Source organism: Carlito syrichta, unplaced genomic scaffold, assembly GCF_000164805.1.
Source record: "Carlito syrichta isolate Samal-C Ts95f unplaced genomic scaffold, Tarsius_syrichta-2.0.1 Scaffold305880, whole genome shotgun sequence".
Classification (NCBI taxonomy): Eukaryota; Metazoa; Chordata; class Mammalia; order Primates; family Tarsiidae; genus Carlito; species Carlito syrichta.
Genome location: NW_007249976.1, coordinates 270,576 through 278,190, shown reverse-complemented (window position 1 = coordinate 278,190; position 7,615 = coordinate 270,576).

Here is a 7,615-nt window from a genome sequence, read left to right as displayed (position 1 = left end):
GCTGTGTATCCCCAAGGAGCAACCCTGTGGGTTTAACACTGAGGGAGAAAAACAGACCACTAAAATAATCCAGCCAGTCACTCCCCATATAAACAAGCAAACAATAATAACAAGATCTGGGTGGGATAGGGGAGCCAGTGCCCAGACTTGCTATAATACATTATCTAAAGTGCTCATTTTCCAACAAAAAAATTGTTTGAGACACAAAGAAATAGAAAAGTATCTCTCTCTCTCACACACACACACACACACACACACACACACACACACACAATCACGCACGCACACAAAGGCAAGAGAAGCTACCTATAAGAATGACCAGTATATACTAAGTAAAGAATATCAACAAAGAGATAAGTATTAAAAAGGACAAATGGGGGTTTCTTATTTCTGGTCCAGCATGTAAGGAGTGTGGAAGTTGTCACTCCATGCTACCAACAAGTAAAAAAACTGAACAAACTGAAAACCAATAACTCTTCTTAGATCTGTCAAAGAATTAAGGTCACAGGGCAAACTGCTGCCTCCAAACCTAGAGAGATAGACAGGCAGATACAGAGAATCACAACTTACCAGAGCAGATGTCGCTGCAGGAGCTAGTACTGGGTTTCTTTACCCAGTGCATCATATCCAGTTGTTTTTTGTTTTTTTGAGTTGGAATCTCACTCCATGGCCCAGGCTAGAGTGCAGTGGGATGTTCACGGCCACCCCAGTGTCAACCTGCTGGGCTCCATCGATCCTTCTACTTCAGCCTTCCAAGTAGCCAGAACTACAGGCGCACACTACCACGCCCAGCTAATTTTTTTTTTTTTTAATTGTAGAGACAAGGTCTCACCAAGTTGCCTGGGCTGGTCTCAAACCCGCAGGCTCAGGCAATCCACTCACCTTAGCCTCCTAAAGTGCTTGGGTTATAGGCTGAGTCACTGAGCCTGGCCCATGTCCAGTTTTCAACAAAAACAAATTACAAGACATGCTAAAAGGCAAAAACACAGTTTGAAGAGTCACTGCAAGTATCAGAATCAGACTCAAATATAACAGGGATTGTATAATTACCAGACCAGGAATTTAAAACAGCTATGATTAATATGCCTCATGGACTCTCATAGAAAAAGTAGACCACACACAAGAATAGATGGGTAATGTTAGAAGAGAGGAATAGTCTAAGAAAGAATAAGCAAGAGATATAATTTAAACAACAACAAACAAGAAGTCAGGTACAATGGCTCACGCCTGTAACCCCAGCACTTTGGGAGGCAGGAGGTGAGAGGATTGCCTAAGCCCAGAGGTTTGAGACCAGTCTAGGCAACTTGGCGAGACCGCATCTCTACAATAAATCAAAAAATTTGCCCAGCATGGTGACGTGCGCCTATAGTTCCAGCTACTTGGAAGGCTGAGGCAGAAGAACTGCCTGAGCCCAGCAGGTCAAGGCTGCAGGGGCCATGAGCGTGCCACTGCACTCCAGCCTAGGCGACAGGGGAAAAAAAGCAAAACTCAATCTGTAACAAAAATGAAGAATACCTTTAATTGGCTCTTTAGTAGACTGGACGTGGCTGAGGAAAGAATCCATGGCTCAGAAAGAACATGAGGATATGTCAATAGAAACTTCCAGAACTCAAAAGCAAAGAGAGAAATATTGGAACAAATAGACCAGAATATCCAAAAATGGTGGGACAACTACAAAAGGTATAACATATGCATTCATGGAAATATAAAAGAAGAAACAGGAGAGAACAGAAGAAATACTTGAAATACTAACGACTACTTAATTCTCCACAATTAATGTCAGTAAGCTCAGAGAACACCAAGAGACAGATGTCATAACAAATCTGCATGTAGGCATATCATATTCACACAGCAGAAATTCAAAGATAAGGAAAAAAACCTTGAAAGAAGCCGGAGTTTTTCCAAAAAACTTACCTATAGAAGAGCAAGGATTAAAAATTACATTCGACTTCTCAGAAACCATGCAAGTGAGAAGAGAGCAGAGTGAAATAGTTAAAGTGTTGACAAGAAAAAGACCCCACCAACCTAAAGACTGTATCTTGCAAAAGTATCCTTCAAACATGATGGAGAAATGAGAACTTTCACACACACACACATTTAAAAAAAAATTGAGAGAATCTGTAACCAATAGACTTGCTTTGCAAAAAGTGTTCAAATAACTTCTTCAGAGAAAAGAAAAATGGTAGCCGAGCTCGGTGGCTCAGCCTGTAATCCCGCTCTTTGGGAGGCTGAGGTGAGTGGATTGCCTGAGTCCACGGGTTCAAGACCCGCCTGGGCAACTTGGCAAGACCTCATCTCTACAATAAAATCAAAAACTTAGCCGGGTGTGGTAGTGCATGCCTGTAGTTCCAGCTACTTGGAAGGCTGAGGTGGAAGGATCGCCGGAGCCCAGCAGGTCGAGGCTGCGGTAGCCGGGAGCAACCACTGCACTCCAGTCTGGGCAGAGTGAGACTCCAACTCAAAAAAAAAAAAAAAGAAAAGAAAAGAAAAATGGTGTAGGTCATAAATTTGAACTACATAAACAAGGGAATTGCATTAGAGAAGAAATAAGTGAAGGTAAAATAAAAACTTTTGGCTGGGTGCAGTGCCTCATACCCGTTATCCCAGCACTTTGGGAGGCCAAGGTGGGAGGGTTGCATGAGCCCAGGAATTCAAGACCAGCCTAGGCAACATAGTGAGACCCTGTCTCTAGAAAAAAATAGAAAAATTAGCTGAGCATGATGGCGTGTGCCTGTAGTCCCAGCTATTTATGAGGTCAAAACTGGAAAACAGATTGAGTCTCTAACTCAAAAATAAAAATAAATTTACAATTTTATTTCTCTTATTTTGAGGTGATCTAACAGATAATAGTTTGTTCAAAATTTTAAAAATTGAGCATCCCTTATCTGAAACACTTGAGACAAGATGTGTTTAGGATTTGGGTTTTTTTTGAAATTTGAAATATTTGCATTGTATTTACTTGTTCAGCATTCCAAATCTGAAAATCCCATGTGCTCCAATGAGGATATCATTTGAGTGTTGTGTTTTTGCTCAAAGATTTTGGAGCATTTTGGATTTTGAATTTTCAGATTTGGAATACTCAATCTGTAACAGCAACAATGACTACAGTTGATGTATAAGTGAAATGAAAGACAACAGTGACACAGGGGACTGGAGGGAAGAATTAAGAATACTTTATTAGGCTGGGCACAGTGGCACTTTGGGAGGCAGAGGCAAGAGGATTGCCTAAGCCCGCGGGTTCAAGACCAGACTGGGCAACATGGCAAGACTTCGTCTTTACAATAAGTCAAAAAATTAACAAGGTGTGGTGGCACATGCCTGTAGTTCCAGCTATTTGGAAGGCAGAGATGGAAGGATCGCCAGAGCCTAGCAGGTTGAGGTTGCGGCTGTGAGCAGTGTGTTCCAGCCTGGAGGACAAAAAAAAAAAAGAGAATACTTTGTTATCATAAAGGACTTTCACTACCCATGAATGGTAGTATTATTTGAGTGGACTTGATTAGTTGAAATGTACAGGGCAACCCCCTCAGGTCCCCTCCCACAGTAGGCGCTTTTCTGTCCTCTCAATAAATCTTGCTCTCTCAAAAAAAAAAAAAGAAAGAAAAGAAAATAAAATGTATAAAACTAGGCTGGACAAGGTGACTCAAGCCTGTAATCCCAGCACTTTGGAAGGTCGAGGCAAGAGAATTGCCTGAGCTCAAGAGTTCGAGAACAGCCTGGGCAACTTGGTGAGCCCTTGTCTCTACAGTAAACCAAAAAATAAGTCGGCGTGGTAGCGCTCACCTGTAGTTCCAGCTACTTGGAAGGCTGAGGTGCAAGGATTACCTGAACCCAGCAGGTTGACGCTGTGGTGAGCCCAGCAGGTCAAGGCTGCAGTGGCCATGAGCGTGCCACTGCTTTCTAGCCTGGGCAACAGAATGAGACTCTGACTCAAAAAAAAAAAAAGAAAAGAAAAAAGAAAAGAATGTCTCTATTTTCCAGTGGAATTACTCTGGCACAAATCTGAAACTGAATCTGATAAATTAAGATGTATATGGTAAGCCTAAAGCAACCACACCAAAAAAAAATCCTTTAAAATAGACCTTAAAGCAAATTAAAAAGTTACTAGAGATAAGGAGGGGCATTTATAATGATAACAAAAGTCTTTGGAAAATTAAGACACTCAGCCGGGTTTGGTGGCTCAGCCCGTAATCCCGTACTTTGGGAGACTGAGGTGAGTGGATTACCTAAGCCCGTGGGTTCGAGACACGCCTGGGCAACTTGGCAAGACCTCATCTCTACAATAAGTCAAAAAATTAGCCGTGCATGGTAGTGTGCGCCTGTAGTTCCAGCTACTTGGAAGACTGAGACGGAAGGATCGCCGGAGCCCAGCAGGTCGAGGCTGCAGTGGCCAGGAACAGTCCCTGCACTCCAGTCTGGGCGACAGAATGAGACTCCAACTCAAAAAAAAGAAAAAGAAAATTAAGACACTCATAAATACCTATGCCTATGGCAAAATGTAGAAGCCTATATACAGCCTGGGGAAGATTCATGCTTGGAAGAGACTTTACAATATTCTGCACTTTCACCTAAGCTTGATTCTTCTCTTCAGAAGCTTTGCTAAGTGTTGATGGAGTGCCCCAGAATAAATCCAATCTGCAAACACTGAAAGAGGTATTTTTTCTCTTTGTTTGATTTTTTGTTTGTTATTTTTTAATTTGTTTTAGTTCCTGGCAATCAAGGAAATCTGTGAAAACACTAGCTGAACACAAGATAAAGAACAGAGTCTTCAATGACTGTACATGAAAGGATACAGCCTAAATAGATAGAGAAATTCACTAAACAAATGAACTATAGCCCTCAACAATAAACAACAACAAACAGAGCAGCACACAGGCTGGGCACAGTGACTCACACTTGTAATCCCAGCACTTTGGGAGGCTGAGGCAGGAGGATCCCTTGAACCCAGGGGTTCAAGACCAGCCTAGGCAACATAGTGAGACCTCGTCTCTAAAAAAAAATAGCCATGCATGGCAACACACACCTGTAGTCCTAACTACTAGGGAGGCTGGAGCAGGAGGATCACCTGAGCCCAGGGGGTCAAGGCTGGGGGAGCCATGATCATGCCACTGCACTTCAGCCTGGGTGAGAGAGGGAGACCTCCAACTAAAAAAAAAAAAAAGCACACTATAGGGAAAGGGGTATTCTGATTCCTGTTACTATTTTATAATATTTAAATGAACAGCTGTCATAAAAAAAAAAACACAAACACAGGCTGGGCGCAGTGGCTCACGTCTATGTTCCCAGCACTTTGGGAGGCCTGGGTGAGACAACTGCTTGAGCCCATGGGTCTAAGATCAGCCTGGGCAAATTGGCAAGATCTCGTCTCTACAATAAATCAAAACATGAGGTGGGCATGGTGGCGTGCACCTGTAGTTCCAGCTACTTGGAAGGCTGAGGCAGACGGATCACCTGAGCCTAGCAGGTCGAGGCTGTGGTGGCTGTGAGCATGCCACTGCACTCCAGCCTGGGCGACAGAGTGAGATTCCAATTCAAAAATAAATAAATAAATGAAAATCACAAGAAATACAAACAGGAAAATATGGCCTATTCAAAGGAACAAAGTAAATGGAAGTAAACTGTCCCTGAGGATGTCCAGACATTGGATTTACTAGATAAAGACTTTTATTTATTTGTTTATTTGAGTTGGAGTTTCACTCTGTTGCCCAGGCTGGAGTGCACTGCACGCTCACAGCCACCGCAGCCTAGATCCGCTGGGCTCAGTGATCCTTCCGCTTCAGCCTTCCAAGTAGCCGGAACTACCACACCCAGCCCAGACAAAGACTTTAAAACGATGGTTTAAGGCCTGGTGCAGTGGCTCACACCTGTAATTCCAGCACTTTGAGAGGCCAAGGTGAGAGGATTGCCTGAGCCCTCGGGTTCAAGACTAGCCTGGGAAACCTGGTGAGACCTCGTCTCTACAATAAATCAAAAAATTAGCCGGGCATGTTGGCTTGCGCCTGTAGTTCCAGCTACTTGGAAGGCTGAGGCAGAAAGATCTCCTGAGTGCAGCAGGTGGAGGCTGCAATGGCCATGAGCGTGCCACTGCACTCCAGCCTGGGTGGCAGTGTGAGATTCCAACTCAAAAAACAAAACAAAAAACAACAATTTAAAATAAAGTCAAGGAAAAACATGTACAAAGAACTGAAGAAGATCAGGAAAATAAGGTATGCACAAAATGAAAACACCAAGAAGCAGAAGTATTAATCAGAACCAAATAGATTTTAGAGCTGAAAAAAACAGTAACTGAGATTTTAAAAATACATAATTCATCATATACAAGAGGTTCTCAATAAGATTAACAGTCAATTTCTCATCAGAAACCATGGAGACAAGAAGACAGTATGATAATAAATTTAAAGTGCTGAGAGAAAAATAATCCCAGCCAAGAATTGCTCATAACTGGCAAAACTATCATTAAAAATGAAGGAAAGGTGGCTCACGCCTGTAATCCTAGCAATTTAGGGGTGGAGGTGAGAGGATTGCCTGAGCCCAGGGGTTGGAGACCAGCCTGGGCAGTATGGCGAGACCTCATCACTACAATAAATCAAAACTTAGCGGGGCATGGTGGCATGCGCCTACAGTCCCAGCTACTTGGAAGGCTGAGGCAAAAGGATCACCTGAGCCCAGCAGGTCGAGGCTGCCTTGGCCATGAGCATGCCACTGCACTTCAGCCTGGGTGACAGAGTGAGACTCTGACTCAAAAAAAATTTTTAAAAAGGGGGGGGGTGAAATTAACACTTTCTCAGATAACCAAAAGCTGAAGGAGTTTTTACCACTAGACCTGCCATTTAGGAAATGCTAAGGGACTCCTTTCAGGTTGAAATAATACTAGTCAATAACTCAAAGCCATATAAGAAGATTTAAAATGAAGGTAAATATTTGGGAAAATATAAAAGCCAGTATTATTGTATTTTTGGCTTGTAACTTTACTCTTCATATAGTCAAGAACTTAAAAGACAAATGCATAAAATAATTATGCATTTATACTATTTGAGCCAGGCATGTGGCTCACGCCTGTAATTTCAGCACTTTGGGAGGCAGAGGCAAGAGGATAGACTAAGCCCAGGAGTTCGAGACCAGTCTGGGCAACATAGCAAGACCTCATCGTTACACTACATCAAAAAATTAGCTGGGTGTGGCGGTGTACGCCTGTAGTCCTAGCTACCAGGAATGCTGAGGCGGAAGGACTGCCTGAGCCCAGCAGATCGAGGCTGCAATAGCTGTGATTGTGCCACTACACTCCAGCCTGGACAACAGAGTGAGACTCCAACTCAAAAAAAAAAATTTATGCCATTTGGCATGCATATATAAGTGTAATTTGTAAAAGTAACATAAGGGAGGGAGGACAGAGATATATCACAACAGAATTTTTGCATACTACTGAAGTTAAGTTGATATAAATGTGAACTAGCTTGTTATAAATTTAGTATAAGCATAACTCTCATGGTAACCACAAAAAATTATTTTAAAAATATCAGCCTAGCCGGGCTCGGTGGCTCAGCCTGTAATCCCGTGCTTTTGGGAGGCTGAGGTGAGTGGATTGCCTGAGTCCACGGGTTCGAGACCCGCCTGGGCA